Source organism: Grus americana, chromosome 2 (assembly GCF_028858705.1).
Source record: "Grus americana isolate bGruAme1 chromosome 2, bGruAme1.mat, whole genome shotgun sequence".
Classification (NCBI taxonomy): Eukaryota; Metazoa; Chordata; class Aves; order Gruiformes; family Gruidae; genus Grus; species Grus americana.
In genome coordinates this window covers 160,994,507-161,016,503 of record NC_072853.1, presented here as the reverse complement: position 1 = coordinate 161,016,503, position 21,997 = coordinate 160,994,507, and the positions used below count along the sequence as shown (strand labels likewise).

The 21,997-nt window shown below is 41.8% G+C and overlaps 1 long non-coding RNA gene across 1 annotated transcript in view; it reads left to right on the top strand.

The window, feature by feature from the left end:
- Positions 1-4,572: 4,572 nt before the first annotated feature.
- The window catches only part of LOC129203811 (uncharacterized), an 84,543-nt gene continuing 67,118 nt past the window's right edge, over positions 4,573-21,997 (top strand). Inside the window, exon 1 of the long non-coding RNA XR_008576164.1 lies at positions 4,573-4,662. This is a non-coding gene — a long non-coding RNA (uncharacterized LOC129203811). The remainder of the gene's footprint in view (positions 4,663-21,997) is intronic.

Below are 21,997 nucleotides of genomic sequence, written 5' to 3'. Positions count from 1 at the left end.
CTCTGACAGTGCTGTTGTGTGTACCATCATGATAGCTGACAGTACAAGCTAAAGTTGCAGATGTGAACATGTACCTGCTTTAACTGACTGTCAGGGTTTAACCCCAGCTGGTAACTGAGCACCACGCAGCCGCTCGCTCACCCCTGTGTGTCTGTATCCCAGGGGATGGGGAAGAGAATGAAAAAAAACCCACCTCATGGGTTGAGATAAAGACAGTTTAATAGGATAACAAAAAATGATGATGATGATGATGATAATAAACAACAGGTGAGCAATTGGTCATCACCTGTGAAAAACCCCAATGCCCAGTCTGTTTCCGAGCACTGATACCACCTCCTGACTCACTTCCCCAGTTCTATCTGGAGCACGACGTTCTATGGCCGGGAATATCCCTCTGGCCAGCCTGGGTCAGCTGTCCTGGCTGTGCTCTCCAGCTCCTTGTGCCCCTGGCAGGGCGTGGGAAGCTGAAAAGTCCTTGGCTTAGTGTAGACACTGCAACTGCCTGGCAACAACTACAAACATCAGTGTGTTCTCAACATTATTCTCATCCTAAATCCAAAACACAGCACTGTACCAGCTACTAGAAAGAAAATTAACTCTAGCTCAGTTGAAACCAGGACACTGACAGATCTGTCCTATAGACCATGCTTCTGAATAAACCCTGTTTTAGCAGTGAAGTGGGGAAATTGATCTAGGTTAACATTTTTATGAAGAAGTCATAGCTCAGTGTCTGTTGAAGTCAATAGAAGTTGAGTGCCTTAACTTATTTTTTAGTTGTTACTATGATGTCACCTATGGAAACCTGAAATTAGATGTTCATCCAAAAAGTCAAGGTTCTGCAGTCCTGCAGCCTTTTCAGCCCTGGTATCAAATAGGGGTAAAAAATACCTCCCAACAGAAATTTAGTCTTTGTGAAAATGGTGATGATGAAATTGAATGTGCTTAGAACACCACCTTGGAAAAATGCTTCAAGTTATTGCCGGAAAAAATACTTTAGTCTGTCCCAGTGGTACATTAACTACAGTGAGATAGCTCTGATGTGCCTGTCCTTCCAAGTGTTTAGCAATGGAAAGGTTTTGACATATGAATGCACTACTGGGGAGTAGTAAGTCACTGTGTGCCAGCTGCCTCACGATCGCTACCTAGGTACATGAGCTTCTTTTAGGGGACCTGACAGTAAATGTGAGGGATTTCGGGCTAACGCACAAAATGAAAAAGGGACACATTAACTTATACTCACTGGGGACTAAAAGCATGAACACAAGCTGGCTGCTATAAAGTAACCAGTGTACACTGACTTGTTAGTCTATGGAGAGGATTCATATTTCTATGTTAGTGTTTTTAAAACTGATTTCTGAAAATCAGGGTCCCCTCTGTCTGAGAGCAACAGTACTCTGCAGTATATAAGAATGCGCATCTCCATTTTATCAATATATAGGGGTTTTTTCCTTAATGGCAAAATGAGACTTCATTTTGTCCTTGCTTGCTGGCTGAAATTTCAGAAGAGGAATTGTTCCTTTTTGCCTTTAAGTCTTTATGGGTCCGTTACGTGACTGGCTTTATGGTTACCATGTCAAAGGTATTTGGTGATTGCTATCTGGATGCCCAACTGCAAAAGCCTCACAGACACCTCATCTGCGTGGTTTCTGGAAAAAACAGTCCAGTGAAATATTTGGGGCTGATTGCCAAAGCTGTTAGAAAACATCAGTCTCTGTATGTAATGGACATAATTTCAGAAAGCTGGTAACACAAGTGTGGAAACATCAGGGAGATTGTGACTAAATCAGACACGTAGAGTTGCCAGGTGCCTAGGTGCCTATTTTTTGCCAGCATCAAGGAAACGTCAGAGCAGAAACTTTACACCCAGGGTGGAGGACTGTGCATCTACCTCGTGTCACTCCTTCCCGGTTGGGGAATGGACCATGGGTGGGCAAAAGGAGAAGGCAGCAGTACTGAGAGGGCTCACACTGTCCAAACCCTGTTAGAAGGAGGTATCTCAGGGGAAATAGTTGCAGCATATCAGGTTTGTCCTAGGAATGGCAGTCAATTACTTAATACTTACTGAATGTGTTCACTGTGATTTCCAAAGGAGAAGAGAAGGCTTTTAGTACCACTCAGTGCAAAGTGGTTCTTTCTGCCATAAGATAAGGGAGGCAGCCATGAATTGGAGCAGTTTTTTCCTCTTTCTTCCCTCCCTGTTACATCTGCACTCTGTTTTCTCAAAACCCCTTTTCTACCGCTGGGCCTTTTGCTGCCGTTCGCCATGCCCAGCCTGAAAACCCTTTGGTTTACTTCCTAGCATAATATAAGCCTCAAATGTAAAAACTTGAGGTCCTCAGAAGTCACAAGCTGGATGCTGGATCTAACTGCTCTGCCTATGCTTTCATGTGTTACTCTTCTCTCAACATCTCTAGACTGAAGTGTTCGCATTAAGGGCATAATATCTGCTCTGCTCAAATGTAGGCATCAAATTAATTAGCAACATCTTCAAATGAGGTTAAGGACTTAGATCATGAAGTCTTGATCCAAAGATCACAGGGAAAATCCCCATCTTCTCTCTTTTTCTGTCTATCTTTCTAGCTATACAGCAAAAGGAACAAGGAAAATGCAAGGCAGATATGCTGAAGGGTGATGAGACAAAGTATTTGTTGAAACTTTTCCCTTTGGAGAGATGAATTCAAAGCATGGAAGGGGTTGAGACCCCCTGACCTACACAAAACCTCCAGACACTCAAAAGCATTTCCTTGGAAGCTTGCAATAGGTGTCTTTTTAAAATATTGCCCCATTTAGAGTTTCTGAGCACCAAGAGTTTCTGAACCTTAAGCTCAGTGGAAATAAAGACAAAACATCCCACAGCTTAGTGTTTATAAGGAGACAAACTGCCAAACAGATCCCATTGCCAGATGCTGCCTATTTTGCTTCTTTTATCAGCTATCACCTGCTTTTATACACTCAGTGATTAATGAAGAAGTTGTTGCAATTAGATTAATATTAAATACTTTTGGCTTATTAACATAATAATTTTGTTTTTGCCTAATTAAGGTCTTTAAGGGATTGTATATTATTTTTTCCTCTCTGTATGGCAGCCCTAAGAGCTCAGTAGTTATTGATCAGCCCTTCACCATGAATCCTAATGGAACCACAAGAGCATGCGATACAGCTCTGATCTGTCTCTGCATTGCTAATGAAGGCACTTCGAGCAAATGAGATTAGCTTCAGCTTTATGTAGCTCATACAGAAGCTCTGAAAATATATGAAATAAGAGTCCTCCTGATAATTTTGACATTATTAGAGATAACAATCTTATCATGACCCAGGATAACATCCCAATTTTTTTTGAAAGCTGCTGGTGTAAACCTGTAGCTCTCTTCCCAAGCAGCACACCAGGTTTGTTGTGTTCTGCAGCAAGGACGGATGAGCAAGAGATAAAGGACCACGATACCACCACAGCCCAGGGGGATGGGGCAATGGGTATAACAGCAAATAATGATCAAAACATCTGTGTTAAAGCTCAGCCCTGGAACAGTTTGCATCACCTGTTCAGTTTCTTCCTTTGTAAAATAAAGTGCCGTCCACTTCAAAAGGTTCTGATGAAGCTCAGAAAAGTAACACATTTTGTTCTGCTCCTGGGTGGAGGGGCAAGATTAGAAATAGTGACTTGACATCTGTTAGCAGAAAAAGAAAGAAGAAAAAGGGAGCTTTGCAACTAGTCTTTCTAAGTCCCTGCAGGAGGACTTCTGGAGTGGTAGGTACTCAGAAAGAGCCTTTAATTACATTTCCTGTTTGACTGTGATGAGATCAAGCCCAATTGCTCTGCCGACAGAGTATGGAGAGGCAAGAGAAGGAAAGGTTGTCTCTCGGTGGTTGGGAGGAGGCTTCTTGGGATTGACCCTTCTGACAACTAAACCAACTTCCTCATGCCCCAGATCTGGATATTGAAGTTTGATAAACATTTCTGACAATGAGAGCTATGACCTCTAGCATGGTGGCAGTTCATAACCCTCTTGAGACTGTACATGATCTCAATGCCTGAGAGCTTGCAAGAGCTTGCATTGTCCATGCACATTTTCTTCAACCATCAATGGCTCAAGTCTTTATATTTTACACTACTACATCTCTAGGGTGGTACAAGGCAAAAAAATCCTTCATGATTACCAGGTCTTTGGATACTGTGGTAATAAAGCCATATTAGTTTCCAGAAAAAGTGTCAGTAATTGGGGTGATGCAGCATGAATTGGATGATAGTTTATTTTTAGGTAAGATATTTTCATCCATTTTAGCAACGTTTCACACTTGTTTTCAGAACTCTGAACCTCTAACAAGGACCATTGTAGAAATTAAAAATGTATGGCATGAGGCTATTTGATGCTACCATTAAGGCACTTCACTGCTGTATTCCTGGATCATCAGGGAAGGAGGAGGAGGGGTGCCCTTCAAATTAGCAGCAAGCTGCACATTGCACAGCTGCATGGAGGAAGCCTGAGTGCCTTTTACTTGGGCTAAAAAAGGTAGTGGTGGCTGACAAGAACTGCCTTACACAACAGAAGTGGCAAACAGCCATTGAGCGTGCAGTCAAGAGGGAGAGAAGCCTCAGGACATGACATGTCAAAAGACAGAGTATTTTGCCACTGTGTACCAGTCACTTGAAGAGCCTGGTGGCAGGTAAGACACCCCATCACATACCTGGTATTTGCTTTACATGTTTCTTCCTTCTTTTAGGACGATATTGTTCTTTGACTTTCTGGTCACATCAGTTTGGCTGTGTCCTGATATTATACAAGCAGTAATTGTCTGTGCAGATAGCTTTTCTTCAATTTCTGTGTTGCACATGAAGAATAGAGTTGGAAAATTCAAGGGCTGGGATAACAATAAGCTGCTGTTGTGTAGGTGTGCTCAGCACTTCCTTTAAATTCCTGTTGGCTAAAGGGTTCAAAGCCAGGTGGCTGAAACTGGGCTGCTAACTCTGCATCTAAACACCTTAATGTAAATGACCTGACTTGTGCGAAATGATGGACATCCACAGAAATTCCTCCTCCTTTGCTGGACACATTTGGCGAATTCTCATAAAAAAGACTACAGTATTAATTCCCACATCTTCCAGCTGGTTAACCATGAGGGTTTGACTAATGCTAAAGGACTGAGCTCTACAGCTCCTCTGTTGGGTTACGTATGTTTATTGTAGGTCAGCTGGAACGTGGGGCAAGAGGAGGTCAGGACCAATTCATGCCCTGAATTGGTAATAGAGCTGGAAGGAAAACACAGCTGTAATCATTCCCAGTTTCTTGCTCTAACTCTCCTTGTGGTAAAGCCTGGTTGACTATGGATTCTTGGTGCTCCTTATTGTCCACATTTTGTTCTCTCCACTTCTGCAAAAGTTGCCGCATTCATTCTTAGTTTGGTTGTCTAAAGGAAGGGAGATTAGAGATCCCAGTGCAAGACAGGGTAACTAACCTTTGTTTGTCTGCGGGTGCTGGAGCACCTTCTAGAGGAATGTGAGGCTCTGAGCCCATGTCCCACATGGTGGAAATGGACCAGCTTCTCTCAGGCTTTTGTAAATGTTCCTCTGCACCCAGAAAAATTAAGCTTTGGCAAGTATTTCTTACTGTTAACACCACCTTCTGCTATCAGGGAAACTCACAAATTAGTATCTTAGGGTTTGACTGAAACTCTCCAAATGTTTGGCCATTTCCAAGAACAGCTTTAGGTGAAAGTAGATGAAGGTTGTCATCTTAAAGAGGGACACTAGTAGTTAAGAAAAATATCTCTGCTGTAGACTTCAGTAGGAAGATTCTGATTTCTAGAGGAAAAAAATATTTCAGGTTTTAAGAACTGACATTCATATTTAAATGAGGGATAGCTTACCGTGGTATTATACAAAGACCATGTCTTCCCAAGTCAGTGTTTCCATGTGATGTTTCATCCAAAGTTCCTTAAAAGCTCACAGTGATACCACTTGGTGTCCATTTTTGCACCTCCTGCATGTGCTCGCTTAACTCCACAAGAAACTTTTCTCATGTTTGAATTTGTCCCTGAGATTTGAAGCTGAAACAGCTTCAGTGCATTCCCTCTGTACGGGAGGACACAGAAGCTGCATTTGCCATGAAACTTGTGATACGGTACTTCTTAGTCCAGACATGAAGCACTAAATCATGGGGAGGCAGCAGGAAGGGTGGTTGTTAGCACTGCTGTGACAAGCAGGTCATACTTTGCTCAGCAACCTGTTTGTTTCCGCTCTTCCTGAGCAAGAGGTCAAGAGAAGTTCAATGTAATTAAGAGCTAAGAGATACATGGGAAGGAAAAGTATGAGGCAGTGTTTATTTAAAGAGCTATAAAACTGGTAAAAAAAATAATTTTCCTACCAGAGAGGGAGCTATTAGAATCAGCTTTCGTTAGGAATGTTTCTGTAATAAAACGTTGCGACTCCATAAAAGAGTGTAAAACTGTCTGAATAAAACCCAAGGAACAGATTTCTGCAGCCCAGGAGCCACAAGGGGCAGGAGCACCAAGTATTGCTCACAGCTCTTTTACCTTGGGCTCGTGTGCGTGCGGGAAGCTGCATTTCCACAAATGCCCAGTGCGTAATGATCCGCTATCGTCCAGTGGCTGAAACGGAAATTTAGGAGTCCCAGTGGGGAGCTACCCCTCCTGCAGCGCCTGTGTGAGAAACGCTGGAGTGTCTTTCTAATGCATGTAGCATAGCTTGGCACACTGCTCTGCATCTGTTCGTTCTGGCTGCAGCTGTAACCCGTGGTAATAATGTTAATAACTGTAATACCACGACTGATAATGGTCCGTGGCATGGGTTTCCCAAGATGCAAAGTTTTTTCATACCCTGAGGCTGTCCACTGCTATGGGCTGTTCCTTCCAGTCTGACAGGAGAAGGATGAGAAGGATTAGAGCCACAAAACTCAGAGCAGCCGGGCTGGGCCAGCTCTGCAAACAAAACGGGCAGGGAGAGGGATGCACGGAGCCTCAGGGCTTGTGAGGTCTGCTGTGGGTGCTGCCAGTGCCTCCCCCCAGACCTGCTGAGAAGGGCAGCAAGCATGCTAGAAAGGACAGCACAGAACACTGACCCAAAATCTATCTAACTAGTACAATTCCAGCAGTAGCACAGCTGTGCTTGGCTAGTTTGGAGCCATATTTTTCTATTTTAATTGAGAGCCAAAATAAATGTTTGAACAAAGGTGGGGGTTTTTTTGGAGGGATGCTCTTAAACACCTCTCATGTCTTTGGGCTCTCTCAAAATGCTGGTGTTTACCGATGAGCACAGGGCTATTATTCTTGTTGGGAGTTGGTTTAATGTTTAATTCCTGATAGGTCTCATTTTTAAATTGTTTCTCTTCCCTCCCATACATTATCAATCATCTCCTAAGGTAGCTTCTTACTCTTAAGGACCAGAAAATAAAAAAAATAATTAAAAAATTGCTCCATTGAAATTATGATTAGAGTTATCATATTTCAAAAATAACAAAGTTTGAAAAATGGCCTGCCATCATTTAATGTGGACATTAACTCCTATCCATGGATCAAATGCTGTTTTCAGTTGAAGGATTCGACCTGCCCTTGCTCCTTTGCAAGCACTCACCACACGTTTTGGTGCTGTGAAAATAATAAATAATAATACCCATCCCAATCAAATGTCATCACATACAGGAAATAGAATTTTTATCTGAAAAGAGACTTTTAAAACTGTATGTTTTGGTTCACCGTCAAGGAACATTTTCTGTTTCACACCATTATATGAGCTTTTGGATTTGTTAGGAGAGTACAGATTCTAAAATAAACCCCCTTCTCTCTAAAAGCTTAGATTTCACACACAGTGCTTTACCATTATTGCTTAGTGGGATAAATTTCTAGCTAAATTTTACACAATGTTTTATAAACCTCATAAGATGTTTTCTATGTGCCAAAGTCCCCTGATCTTAGTAAAAAAGGCAAAGCGTGTAGTTTAGGGAATATAAGAACCGAATATAGGAACCTTGCTACCCAAAACCAAACCTCGAACCCCCCTCGTCTGTTACCCTGCCACTGACACCGACTTGTAGGAAGTGCTTCAGAGGGAAGCCAAAGAGCTTGGCAGGAGACAGATAGGCTAATTTACTTCCCCATACTGGCCTCTAATCACAGGAGATTGGCTTAAGTCCTGATGGGTGAGGTTTCAAAACCCTTGAGCATGAAGCTCTCTCAGGATGGAAGAGGGAGATGGCAAGGAAGGGATAAAATTGTGAAGCTCACGGGAGTCCTGTGTAGAGGAACAGACCCCCACGTAGGGAAGCTGCTGGGGACGTAGATGGGGTGCAGACATCAAGACTTTCCACTGGTTGCATGTGGGTACTGGAGGAGAACCATGAATGAATTGGTTCAGGTGACACTGGGAGCCTCTCGTAGGCCTACAATTCAGACCTTCTGGGTTCCACCTCAGAACCTCTCCTCCATACAAGACAATCATTTCCACCTAGACATCAAACTGAATCAAAGTCATACAATGAATTTGGTATTAATAACAAAACCGTTTGCATTGCACAGTCTGTGCTTAGCTGGCTGTACTGATCAGGTTCAGATCACCATCTATTTGTTTCAAAGCTATTTTGAATCCATATATTCCAGGAATACTGAAATGGTGGACAAGTCACAGTTTCAAAAAACCCAGGATAAATCCAGACATTTCATGAGTATCTTTTATTTGAAGAAATTAATATGATGAATTAATTAGGAGGGAGTCTATTTATCTTCAAAGCACGTGAAATCATTCTTTGAAACTGCATTTGAAAGATATTTCATACATGTTTTCATCTCCCTCTCTCAGTATCTTGGCAACCTCTAGACCTGAAGATATTGGGAATAGCAGTCTGCAGGTTTAACAGTTGCTCCCTGGGAACCATTCATGTTCACTCCTACCCTTGGAAAATACGATGCTGCTAAACCCTTTTCAGTGGGATATGAGGTCATGACCACCCCTTTAGCACGAGTACGTGACTGCATGGTGGCAGGTATGATTATACAACAGCTTCTCACCCTCCCCTCTGTGCCTGTTCTCACCACACAGAAAATGTTGAGTAATTTGAGGTACTTTCTGCTCTACAGATGAGCTAACCCTCAGAGACATGACCACACTGCAGACAGGGAGACGGAGAGAAAGCACCATGTATGAGTGCAACCAGCGTGCAGTGCTGCTGGGCTTGGTGTTAGCCTGGGCACCATCCATGCTGGGTACAGGAGGGAAATGAGACACAGGATGACTTTTCCAAAGGTTATACATTTCTGGTAGGGATTGATCCACAGACCTGAGTGTAAGAGCTGCCAGTGCAAGAAAGATGTTAAAAGGCTGAACAGAGTCCTGCAGTGCAACCCTAAGGTGGTCAGGGCCAGAAGCACAAAGACTAAGCCTCTAAGAGGCCAAGCAGTGTAGCAGGGGCTCTGAGAGGCTGCAGACTGCCCATCCTTGGAGATATTAAAAACCTACCTGGATGACACCCTAAGCAATGCCATATAACTTTGAAGGAGGCTCTCTTCATGCAGGGCATTGGACCAGAGGAACATGCAGAGATGCCTTCCAAATCTGAGTTTCTCTATAGACCTCTCTTCTAGACCCTAACAGACAAATTAAGGGCACCTTGGGTTATAAACTGCCAAGAGACACAGAACAGGTCACAGCGGATTTGGATCTATATGGTGTAGTCTAAACCACCTGAATCCCTTCGGGATGTGAATTCCTTATGCTTCCAAGAGGAGATTGCCAAGGGGGAATAGCTGTCTGGACAAAAAAGAAAAAAAAAAAAAGTATCCCTTAGTTCATACATCTCAGAGCAGTAATTTGTGAAGAAGTTAAGGTTCAACGTCACTTGCGACTTTGCTTTGCTAGGTACTCAGCACTTGATCCTGCTCTGAGAATAACTTCAGCCTGAGCTTTAGTCTGGGAGCGTGATTATCGACATACTTGAATTTATGCACATGCTTATGTGCTTCATCAGATCAGAGTGACAGTGTTCAGCACCAGCCAGAATTGAGCCCTTGCATGAGCTTACCTTTGCAGCAGGGATTTCTTAAGCTAAAGCCCAAGGTCTCTCAGAGATAATTAGACTTTTTAAATTGTGGAAATATTTACAGGGGTTTGTCATGGGGAATCAGAATGTCCAGATATTTTTTGGGGGCGTGTGTGTGTCTTGTATCTTATTAAAAAGAAACGTAGTTTGACTTTGAAAATAACATTTGAGAGTGTTTACAACAAATTTGCCTCCCTTTGAGGTGCCACATGAATGGTCGTCAGGTAGGAGTGCAAAGGATTTGACACAAGTATGTAAGAGAGAATGTCAAGTGAACTTTTTTTTGAGAGAAAAATGTTTTCCTTTGTTTGTTTCTTCTGCTGGGTTTTATCATGAACAGCAATGAGAAGAGCAAAAGCTTTCCATAGCTGAGTTCATATTTCCATTTGTATTTGCAAGAGTAGAGGAAGACGGGGCAGAAAGGTTTTAAACCACAGCTATGTGGAGAAGGGAATTTCCATACTGAGAGAGATGTCAATGCCTTAATATTTGTTTGCGCCTCAAAATGAAACAAGCTTATGTTTTAACATTGCAGAAATTTTGCAAAAAGTTGATTCAAAAATTCTGGAAAGTATTTTTTTCCCCCACACTTTCTATGAAAATAAACAAGCTGATTGAAACTGCCAGTACTGCAAAATATTGATTCACGAGGAAGTACTTCATTCTGAAAATCCCCATCAGAAAATATAAATTATTCTTGTATTCCTTAGGATGAAGAACTCTCCTACTTAATTGATTCCTCTGCCAGCCTCCTCCTTCCTCCTTTTCCTCACTGTGTCATTGAAGAAATAAAGTTAACTGAAAATTAGTGGCCAGCTCCACTTATTTTAGATCACACACAGCCAATCACTGCAACAAAAACAATGAGCAGAGGCGCTGGGGGAACGTGTTCCTCTCATGTTTCTGGGGTCCCTACAGCCATCATCTCTTGAGTGCAGAGACAACTTCCATCCCAACAGTCCCAATATTACCTTCATGGATGATAGGCATTTTAAACTTGAGCTCTTATTTACCTTTTATTTTGCTTCCAGTGAGTCAGTGGGAGTCTTGCAATGGATGTAGGTGGGAGTAACTCCAAGTCCTGGAAGCAAAATCATCTGTGAATTATTCTTTTTGCAAATGTGTTGAATTATCATGGCAGAATGGAGATTATTCTTCGTTATTTGCCAGCAGCATGCTCAGATGGGGAAGCGGGGCAGCTATACAGCATGGATTGCAACAAGTGAAGGTTAAAATGTGGGAGTCTGTTAACCTGGTTTTAACTCCAGCTCTTTAGTTTGACCACATCACTGCTAACCAGGCACTTTCCTGGACTAGAATTTTATTAGAGTGGCTCATTATTTCTTTCATTTTAAAATATATAAAAAGACATTCCCCCCCCCAGGATACTGTTGTGTGATCCTACAAATAAGATATAGCTTCTGTGGCTGTGCTTATAGACAGAATAACTGATATTTATATAGTTCTCAGAAGAATGTGTAGGTACTTCTCTATGACATAAAGGACTCTATATTGGTCATTATAAAGCACATTGAATTTGTGCTTTCTCTAGGAATCATAACTGTTGTGGAACATCCGAATCACTGTTGCAGTGGGTGTATCACTGGTGACAAATCTGAGAGAGTGATTGATCCACAAACAGTTTATTAAAAATTAATTTGATGCCTTGCGTAATGTTGGCTCCAGTGCTGCTTTCTCTGAAGTCCTGCTTCCTTTGAAGTTTTGTCACTGTCTTCTTCAATACCAAGATCAGATACTTCTTCTGCATAAGTGTTGCCATTCAGGGAAGCACTGTGTATGACCTGTTTCCTTGATCAAGATTTTCTGTTGACCTATGCAATCAATTTGTATCTGTTATACTGCTGAACATCTATAGCTCAGCCACACAGCCTGGAAGACTTTCACGGTTTGGAATTCGGGTTTTTTTTCCCCATTTTGAGAGTGTGGCATTTGTTTTGCCTTTTTTTTTTTTTTAACACCCTGAAATGGTTAGAGATATTGGAGATGATAATGTGAATGCAGTTAAAAAGGATTTTATGCTTCATATCCTTTATTCTTATACTATGCCATCATGACCTCCCAAGAAAATCCCCAAGTATCTTGATGGCAGTTGATAAAACATACATCACTTTTATTTATCATTAGACCTGTCCAAATGGAATAAGAATTAGAAGTCTGATTTTCTTTATAGCCTTTTCTCCTAGTCACAGAGAGAAAGTTCACGTTTATCAGATCCCCACCAAGTCACCAGCATTGCTCTGCTGTTCTGCAATTTCATCAGTTCACAACAGAACACTTACATTAGCGTGATTGTTTCTTTCTAATTTTCCTTGCACTGAAAGTATTCCACATTTGAATTCGATACTTCTGATTATTATTGTTATTATTATTATTTAGAATGCTGTCCTGAGGCATAATAAGGCATATGGGGGGTGTGTGTGTGTGTAATAATTCTTGAACCATTGCCCAGTTACAGTCAAATTGGTGAGAAATGACAAGGTAGCAAGAATAATGAAATTCCAAAAGGTTCTGTGGAAATGGGCACCAAGTTGAAGTCTGCAGTTGCCCCATATGAGTTAAAGCCTTCAACCTGAAGATTCCATGGTATTGAGTATCAGAGATCCCAAACTGAGAGGAAAGGGAGGAGAGAGAAGAGACCTTTTCCGTACTCCAACCATAGGAAGTTTGGGTTTGTACTTTCTTTAACACCAAGCCAGGCACACACAAGACAAGATGGGAAATGAGACTCCAATGCTCACATAATTGTGTTGCTGCACATTTAATGCATAGTATAATGCATAGAGGAGGATCACCACCTCATTTTGCTTGTCCCTGTTCAATCACCTGCACTGATGAGACTTCATAGTACAAGTGACAGATATAGGAGATAGAGCTATACGTGGTAGTAGGAACAAAGAGACTAAATGTGACAATTCTGCAAATTGTCTCAGCCTGGGACTTATATTCTTTAACTTTCATTGATACATTTTTGAAAATAATTTAAGTGTCCTACTCCACTGATTTAAGGACTTTGAGAATGTGAGTGTTGGAAAATTTTAACCCAGGTACTTCATCCAAGGTCACATGTAAAGAGCCTGTGTACGAGCTGGGACTGAATATCTTGAGACTTGATTAGCCACAAGACTGTGTGCCTTCTTGTTTATTCCCCCTCCTGTGGTCAGTGTAGCATCACACACTCCCCTCAGTTATATTTGGCTAGTGGAAAAGTTGTCACCTAATATGCAGAGGATATTGCTTTGTCTCTCATATTTCAAACATCCCAAACTACAAAGCTAAAGAAAAAAAAAGTCTTCAGCTCCTCATTTATCATTTCTGCTCTCATAGGATCTATCACTGCAGAATTTGTTTTCAAATTGAGTTAAGGGAAAAATCCCTCTTAATTGCTAAACTTTTCTAGTTCTTCTCTTATTAGTTACAGTTACACACATGAATTACGTAGATGCCTATAGTTCATCAAAGATCATCATAAAGCATCTTTTTAAAGCACTTCAATTTTTAGTAATACTTTTCCCCTTTTAGGGATACTGTGATGACAACATAAGAGGAACTTGCCAAAAATGCTTTCTGGGAGGGGTAATAAATCGATGTAGTAAACATCAGCTCAAGTAATATTGCAGGCAAAAGGCACTATGGAGATTTGCCATAAGTAGGTGTGCTCTCATCCTCGTGGATATTTTGTTTCTACAGCTATCATATTTCACTGCCAGCATGTTATAACCTGAATCCTTTTGAGACAATAAAAAATACAGTCACACTCGTTGCTTCCAAATAGTTCGCAAATTGTTCAATCCATTTTACCATTTCCTTGGAAAATCAATTCCATGTCTCTATTTTAGGTCCAGTGAGCACAAAGAGAATGGTTTGGAAAAGTGCTGCTGTGCCAGAATATTCTGTGCCCAAGTGGGATCAGCACCTCTCAAAACCACAGTGTCTTTCCAGCCTTAAGCTTATATATGAACACACCTAGTAAAGAAATGCAAGTATTTCTTCGTCTTCGAGGAGAAAGGCAGTATGAAAACAAAATGTGGTTACTAGCGTGCAAGTTTATGATTAAAACAGAAACTAAGGAATGCGCCTTCGTGGTGTGTTCTTTGGTTTTGTTTTTTTTTTAATAGCAAGAAATAATTTCGCCTGGGTTAGCATATAGTGACTCATACCAGTTCCTACAGCAATGGCACACAATAAATTACACAACTAGCACTTGACATCCTTTTGTCACCTGAAGAGCCAGGTTACAGAGTATTTGACTGGGATCATTTTGGCGTAATTCCTCATAAACAGGCAAACTCATACTTTTTTAGCTTCCGCAAGGATTTAAATTACTTGTCAAAGTTTTAAGGCAAATAAAGAAGCAAAAGGGCATTTTCAGAAATGCTTTTTTCATTGTTGGGGATGGTGAGACCTAGGCAGGTTTCAAAACTATACACAACGTCTTAGACATGCGCTGGTTATCATTAGACTTGGGCAGTGTAGCTCCTGTGCGTTCACACCAAAAACCTTCTCTACCCAGGTACAGCTTCTGCTAGGATTTCCAGCTGCAGAAAGAGTCATTTGTTTCCGACCAACTAAACTGTGATATCAGCTTTCTTTTTGTTTAAGTTATCTGACTATACAAAGCAAGGGGTAAGGCCCACATGCCGGACTAAACATCCCAAAAAATAGTTAGCAACCAGTGACCCTCTCCTCCTGCCATACCTTGAGGTATGGCCAGAACTCAAGACAGTAAACTATGGTCTGCAGTTAAATTCCAGCCACAACAGGAACAATATTTTCTTTATGGATTTGGGGTTTAAAGAGCGAAACATTTAGGTAATGTAAGATAAAGTTGCAACATGCTACGATGTTAAAAACTGCAAAGCTACAGCAGGAGTAGAAGGAGTTGCAGAGGACCTTGAGTTTCACAGCGGACCGTCTGTATTTCTGTCCAGGAGAGGACAGCAACTCACAGTGCTACAGAAGGGCTGTGTTGAGTGGTGTGCGGCAAGATCATGGCACAGGCAGAGGTTTAATGGAGCAGAAAGTGGAGATGGGCAAGTAGAAACAGCTCCGTCCTCACGGCTCCGCTGTCCTGGGCATCACCGCAGACACACAGCGCAGGCTGTAGGGCTTGGCAGACCTCTCTCCAGCCCCCTTTTTGGTTGTGATAGAGTCTGGTTTTGTGGGCATCTATTTACACTGTAATCATAATACTTGTTTTGAAATGTTTAGTTTCATTTGGGTGGGCTGTAAAAGTCTTCTGTTTATCTTCTGCTCTTCAAATTTAGATCTGTTTTTGAATGGAAAATGTGGTTTCAAAATGATAACTCAAGAACTTCATTTTGAAAGCTGTTTGAAATGAAATGCTCCATCATGTTAGAAAGGAAATAATTTATTTGTAAAACTTGGAAACAAAACTTCAGTATTTCAATATTTCTAAAATCCTTTCATTTTTTTCAGCAGAAACAACAACAAAAAATGCTCTGGAAATTATATATGAATTTGCAGGGCGTTTTACTCACATAAAGCTGCATTTCATTCCCACTGGAACTCCTTTCTTCATTCAATTTGGTAGTTAAAAGGAAAAAAAAAATAGTCCCATCCCTGTTTAAGGAAACAAGCAGAAGGGAATAACAACAATGTCACTCGCAGGCTGGCTTGGGGACTTAGGAGGTGCCAGCGCTTCCAGTCTTTTTCCATTGCTGACGGGATTTTGGAGATGGGATTTTAGACAGTGGGTTGAAGGCATGAGAAATATCCTTGAAATAAGGGCAGCTTGATTTTCAGAAATAATGCCTGCCACTTTTACTGACTGCAGTGTAACTTCACTGAACTGGAAGAAAGGACACTTTAGTGGAGGTGCTTGGCCAAGTAACACCCAGGTTACTTTATACATTGGATGTTAGCTATAAGGCATAATTTGTGTTACTACTACCTAGTATCTTATCTACAAACTGTCATGAGAAGACTATTTTGGAAAAATGGGCAGTCTCTCAGAAAAGAATATGACTTTTTCACACATGTTAAAAAATGCTACTTTACTGCATGCGTGCAGCTCCTGTTGGACTCAGGACTACCAAAGCAAATACTTGTGGAAATTTGATGCCAAGACAGTAATGTTAGAATGTTGTTCTTAATTTGTATTAGCTAATTGCTTTTCAAATCAAAATGAATCGAAGCAAAGCTCCTTTGAGACTCTAGGAGTGCGCTGGGTGTTACATCTGCTCACTTCACTTTGAATTGCGTCACATTTTGGAGTGCAACAGACTGTTAATGGGTGCTGTCACACACAGTTTGACACAATCACATCTCTACATTCTGAATTTGCAGCCCTGATCTTGCTCCCGCTGGAACCACAAGAAGAGTTTCAATCCTCTATAAGGGGTCTCTTTTAAATCTATGTCTATGCATTTTGGAAGAGTTTTCTGAGGGTGCACTATTGCATAGCTGCCATTGGACAAGATTTATCTTTTTTTTAGCATCATTGGCCTTTCCCAAAGTTGTCAAAGTCAACAGGCTCTGAATCCATTCATTTCACAACTGCAGATCCTTGAGTGACAGAAGAATTGGCTCCCTGAAAGAGCCAGTCTGCATCACTGAATTCAAAGAGAATATCAGTAATAAACAGTGTAACAACGTATATGATTACAGTGTGTAGGAACAACCAAAAGAATTCTTAAGAGGCAAGAGGCTTTAAAAGAAATCCCAGTGAAGAAAAGGGCTAGAGCAGTCAGTGTGAAATACAACTGAGATGAAGAAACAGGAGAAGTTTGGCATATAGAGCTGGAGTGAAGACACAAGGGACAGGTGGTAAAGTTCAGTCTATTCCACAGGAAAGAGAGAAAGCAGATGGTTCACAGCTATTGCAGCTACTGCCACTGTTCCTGCAAGCAGGAGTCACTTTGGCAAAGTTGCCTCCAAGATCTCAGGTGAGGAGTGATGGTATGAGGAAGAAGATGGCAGGGAAGGATCACAGAACCCTTCAGTCCCCCAGGTAAGGAAAGGACTTCTCTGCCTTTAAGGTTGTTAATTGTTCGATGCTACTGCTCCCCTTTCCAGTGACCTGAGAGGTCTTTGCTCTCTGAAGATGTGCATGGTTAAAACAGAATCCAGGCTCAAAACCAGACCCCTAAATTATATTTAAAAAGTGAATGAACTTAAGGAGGTGAAAGCTATCGCTGGATCAGTCCATTCTGGAGAATATTGACCGAGACATGTAGATCTCCAGGGTAAGCTATTTGGCTTCAGCAGAGAGATGTTCATTTACTCTGAGAGCCTTGCTAGAAATTTGCAAAGAATTAAACTTGCATCTGATACTTATTCAGTGAACCAAATTCTTGCCTTCAGCAACATTAATTTCAGACTGGAGTTAGCCAGTGCGGTTGCTCTGAACTACGGCTAATGGAAATGAGAAGCAAATCTGATCTAGAATCTCATGTGGAAACTGGCAATATAGATTGATTGAGACATTATTTTAGGAATATTTCATAGTCAATACCATGACTTCAAAGCTCAATGTCATCTCAAGTCTCCTGGCATGGATACATGACATTTATTAATAGAGGTGCTGAAGGACTGGCATTCAGTTGATGTCATCAGACAAATTACTTCTCCATTACCTATTGATTGCTGTTCTGCCTGGCAAAGAGTATGTGCTTACTTTTCATACCAATGGGAAATAAAAAAAATTCAATAGCTGACCACTTTAGGTAATTATCCAGTTCTTGAAATGCTTCATCTATGGCTAGATAGAAACTGCAGCTTTTCCAGCACCCAGTAATCTGTCTTCTCAGCAGAAGAGTCCCAGAAAACATATTACTCTTGGGTTCCTCACATTTCCCTGGATCTTTTTCCGTTAGATAATAGGTTTAATTCATGCTTCTGTCCTTATTTTCCATGTGGGGCACAGTTAATCAAAGGATTACTTTATTATGTCTGACCTACAAGATAAGAAAGAATCATTAGTAGGACTTACAGAAAAGCTTGGATCCATCATGTTTCCACAAAAAACCCTCACAATAATTTAAATAGAAATGCTTGTAAGAATATGTCAGTTTTCACAAAATATGACAGCGAAAAATCAAAGTGACTTTTTTTCCTCATTTTGCTTTGATAAGCCCAAAATGCTTTGTTCTGACTATATCCCAGATTCGTTTTGCCTAGACTTCTCTATCATATGCCAATACATATATTTTTACAGTGTTGCAAAGGCATCACATAAGTTGAGATATTATTACCTTATCTCTGCAAAACATTTTGGCACTGCTGAAATTAAATGCTTCTGTAGTCTTGAAATCAAATAGTAGATTGCTGTGTATAAAAAGTCTTTTTGTTTCATTTTGTTTTCCCACTTTTCATGAAACCACCTAATACGACCACAGATGTTATGATGTGTTCTGTTGACAGAATAGTATAATCTATTTCCTAGTCACAGTTGAGAGTGTAGTTAGAAGATCCCAGATTGGTTCTTGTTCTCAAAAAGCTGATCCTGTCATATGGAAAAAAATAGCAAAACTCTCCTTCCCATGAAATAAGCCTGGTGTTACTGTTTTTCTGTAGAGGTGATGTGGAGGTAATGGTTTACAGACCTTCTAATTAAATCTGAGATATAGGATAGACAGAGAGCTGAGATAGGAGTGCTAAAGAGCAGCTCATCAAGATGGAAGTTTGACGGGTAAGTTTTTGGGGTGCAGCCCATTGAAGAAAGGATGGAGAATGACCAAGTGCCCTTAGAATGGTGATGAAGGAAACATTGGTTCTCTACTAGCATTGACAAAAAAAGGGATTTGTCTTGTCCAGAGTCTCATGAGTCACTGCTAAAGATGCAAGAAAACTTACTGGGCAACTGCGACTAAGCTCAGACCTTCTGATCCCTCTGTGAAGCCCAAGGAGGGTGAACTGGGATGGACGGTGGCACTGGGGTGGAAAGAGAAAAATGAGATTCATGGGAAACATGGGGACAGCCAGTCTCTTGGTGCCAGATTTCAGCAGTGGCTCAGGAGATCATTATTAATATTTTAGTGCTTCCAAATATCTCCTTAAGAGGAAGGATGTGAAGAGGCATTTTTGCTGGAGCTAAGGAACAGCTATACAAGAACACACAGAAGCTACCCCCTACCTTAGCAGTGCTGCAAGCACCCATGGGTGTGCTCTGCAGGTCTCTGCAAGGGCAGCGAAGCTGTTGATTTAAGACCTCTAAAAATTAAATGGAAAGGACTTTGACAAACCCTGCCCTGATTTACATCTTTCACAACGCCAAAATTTCAGCCAACTTCCACAGGGAGTAAATCAGAAAAGGATTTGTCTCACTGATTATTTAATTAGTCTGCAGCTGCTTAGCAGCTCTCTAGATTGGCACACAGTGGCTAGGGAACTTCAGGAGCCATTTTGACTTCTTGCAGAACATGAAGTAATTAAAAAAAAAATCTTTCTTTAAACTACATTCTCAAGGACAAAGTGGTGAACCACTGGAAAAATGGTCAGTGAGCTAGATTTCATCAGTAAAAAAAAAAATGCAAGGCCCACAGGCTTTATGTTCCATACTTCTTGTAACTACAGCTGGGGGAAAGTTGAAACCATGCACTAGTCTGTATAACATCTTGTGTTGGGTTTGCGTGGCAAGGTTTTGGTAGCAGGGGGGCTATAGGGGTGGCTTCTGTGAGAAGCTGCTAGAAGCTCCCCCTGTGTCTGACAGAGCCAATGCCAGCCGGCTCTAAGACGGGCCCGCCGCTGGCCAAGGCCAAGCCAATCAGCGCCTCTGTGATAACATATTTAAGAAGAAGAAAAACACTTAGAGAGAGAGCTTTTGCAGCCGGAGAGAGGAGTGAGAAGATGTAAGAAACTCTGCAGACACCAAGGTCAGTGCAGAAGGAGGGGGAGGAGGAGCTCCAGACACCAGAGCAGAGATCCCCCTGCAGCCCGTGGTGAAGGCCATGGTGAAGCAGGCTGTCCCCCTGCAGCCCATGGAGGAAGGATGAGGGGGTGTAGAGATTCCACCTGCAGCCCGTGGAGGACCCCACGCCGGAGCAGGTGGAGGCACCTGAAGGAGGCTGTGGCCCGTGGGAAGCCCACGCTGGAGCAAGTTCCTGGCCGGACCTGTGGACCCGTGCAGAGGGGAGCCCACGCCAGGGCAGGTTTGCTGGCAGGACTTGTGACCCCGTGGGGGACCCCACACTGGAGCAGCTTGCTCCTGAAGGTCTGCACCCCGTGAGAGGGACTCCATGCTGGAGCAGGGGAACGATGAGAGGAGTCCTCCCCCTGAGGATGAAGAAGCGGCAGAAACACCGTGAGATGAACTGACTGTAACCCCCATTCCCCGTCCCCCTGTGCTGCTGAGGGGGGGAAGGTTGAAGCCGGGAGTGAAGTTGAGCCTGGGAAGATGGGAGGGGTGGGGGGAGGTGTTTTAAGAGTTGATTTTATTTTCTCATTCCTCTACTCTGTTTTGCCTAGTAATAAATTAGATGAATTCCCTCTCTAAGTTTGGTCTGTTTTGCTCGTGATGACAATTAGTGAGTGATCTCTTCCTGTCCTTATCTCGACCCACAAGCGTTTCATTATGCCTTTTCTCCCCTGTTTAGTGAATGAGGGGAGTGAGAGAGTGGCTCTGGTGGGCACCTGGCCTCCAGCCAGGGTCAACCCACCACACATCTCAACTAACTAACTAACTAACTAATTAAAACTATTTAAAAAATAACTACTCAAATCTATTGTTATTATTTACTTCACAGAGAAGAGCTAACTATCTCTGGTTCTCCTACAGCATTCCCCTTCCTGAGATAAGAGTGAATCCATGGCCAACTCCCGCTTTTCTGCTTCCCAAACCAGAGAGATGAAACACCCCACTGGCGTGCAGTTATGGTTATTTTGTAGTCTCTGCTTTGAAAACTTCAGATAGTTTCCTGACATCACACAGTTGTCTGAACACTGTGATTATTTGTTAACATTATGAATGGGAAAATAGGATCACCCATAAAAAGCTGAATGAACTCTGAATAGGAGTCAACATTGAGGAGCTATAATTTATTATCTGTCAACAATGGTGCTTTGTATGTGGGAAGCGGGTGCATGGGCGGCTGCAGAGCTGTGGAAGGTGTGTGTTTGACAGGGTGATGCTTTCTCCATTTGTGAGTAGGATCAGGCTGTTCTTGCTCTATTGCGTCAAGCCCTTTTGACCAGAGTGACTTTGAGGAAAAGTCCTGGCCCTTTCCCATTTGCACAGAGAGCCCTGTTGCTCCTGTTGCAGTCATGTACATTTATCAGTAATAAGCAATAATATATGTATTTATCTATATCGATACTTGGAAGATACTCATACCTCCCAGTGTTGAGTGAGCTAGCACTCAAGCCATCTTTCAGAAGATAAATAAATGAAGAGACATTAGCTTTTTATTACTTCTGCAATGTATGTAAGTGCTTTTAGTAAGTGACTACTTCAGTTTTAACAGCTGAAAGTTAAGCAACCTTAAAAGAGAGTAGAGTTTTGTGTTCACTGAAGTAGAAAGGATAACTTTTCTGGCATGATGGAGGTTTTTGAATGTTATTACATGCCCTGTGAGCAAGTGGGGTTTTAAGGTTACGGTTCCAGAACTGAAACCTATTGAGTGATACATCAGGGACTTGAGATTGAAACATAAGCCATGGGTAGGTCTGTTATCAAGGATGAGGCATGTATGACATATAATCAGCATCTGAAACATGTGAGCATGTCTCTTGAAAGGAAATTTGCTGCAAATTTTAGTAGAAATGGTGGAGATTTGTTAGTATTTCCAAAGAATTTCCCTCCATGAAAAACTGAGAGCATACTAAAACTAAGTGAACCAGGCATGCATCTGTACCTCACATGGGCACTACCCTTCCCTGGTCTCCTGGCATGGCATGCAAGCAGAAAAAGGAGACTGAAATCCTGCTTCTGCAGACTGTGGCAAAGCTTCTACCAGCCTCAGCATGACCAGTTTCAC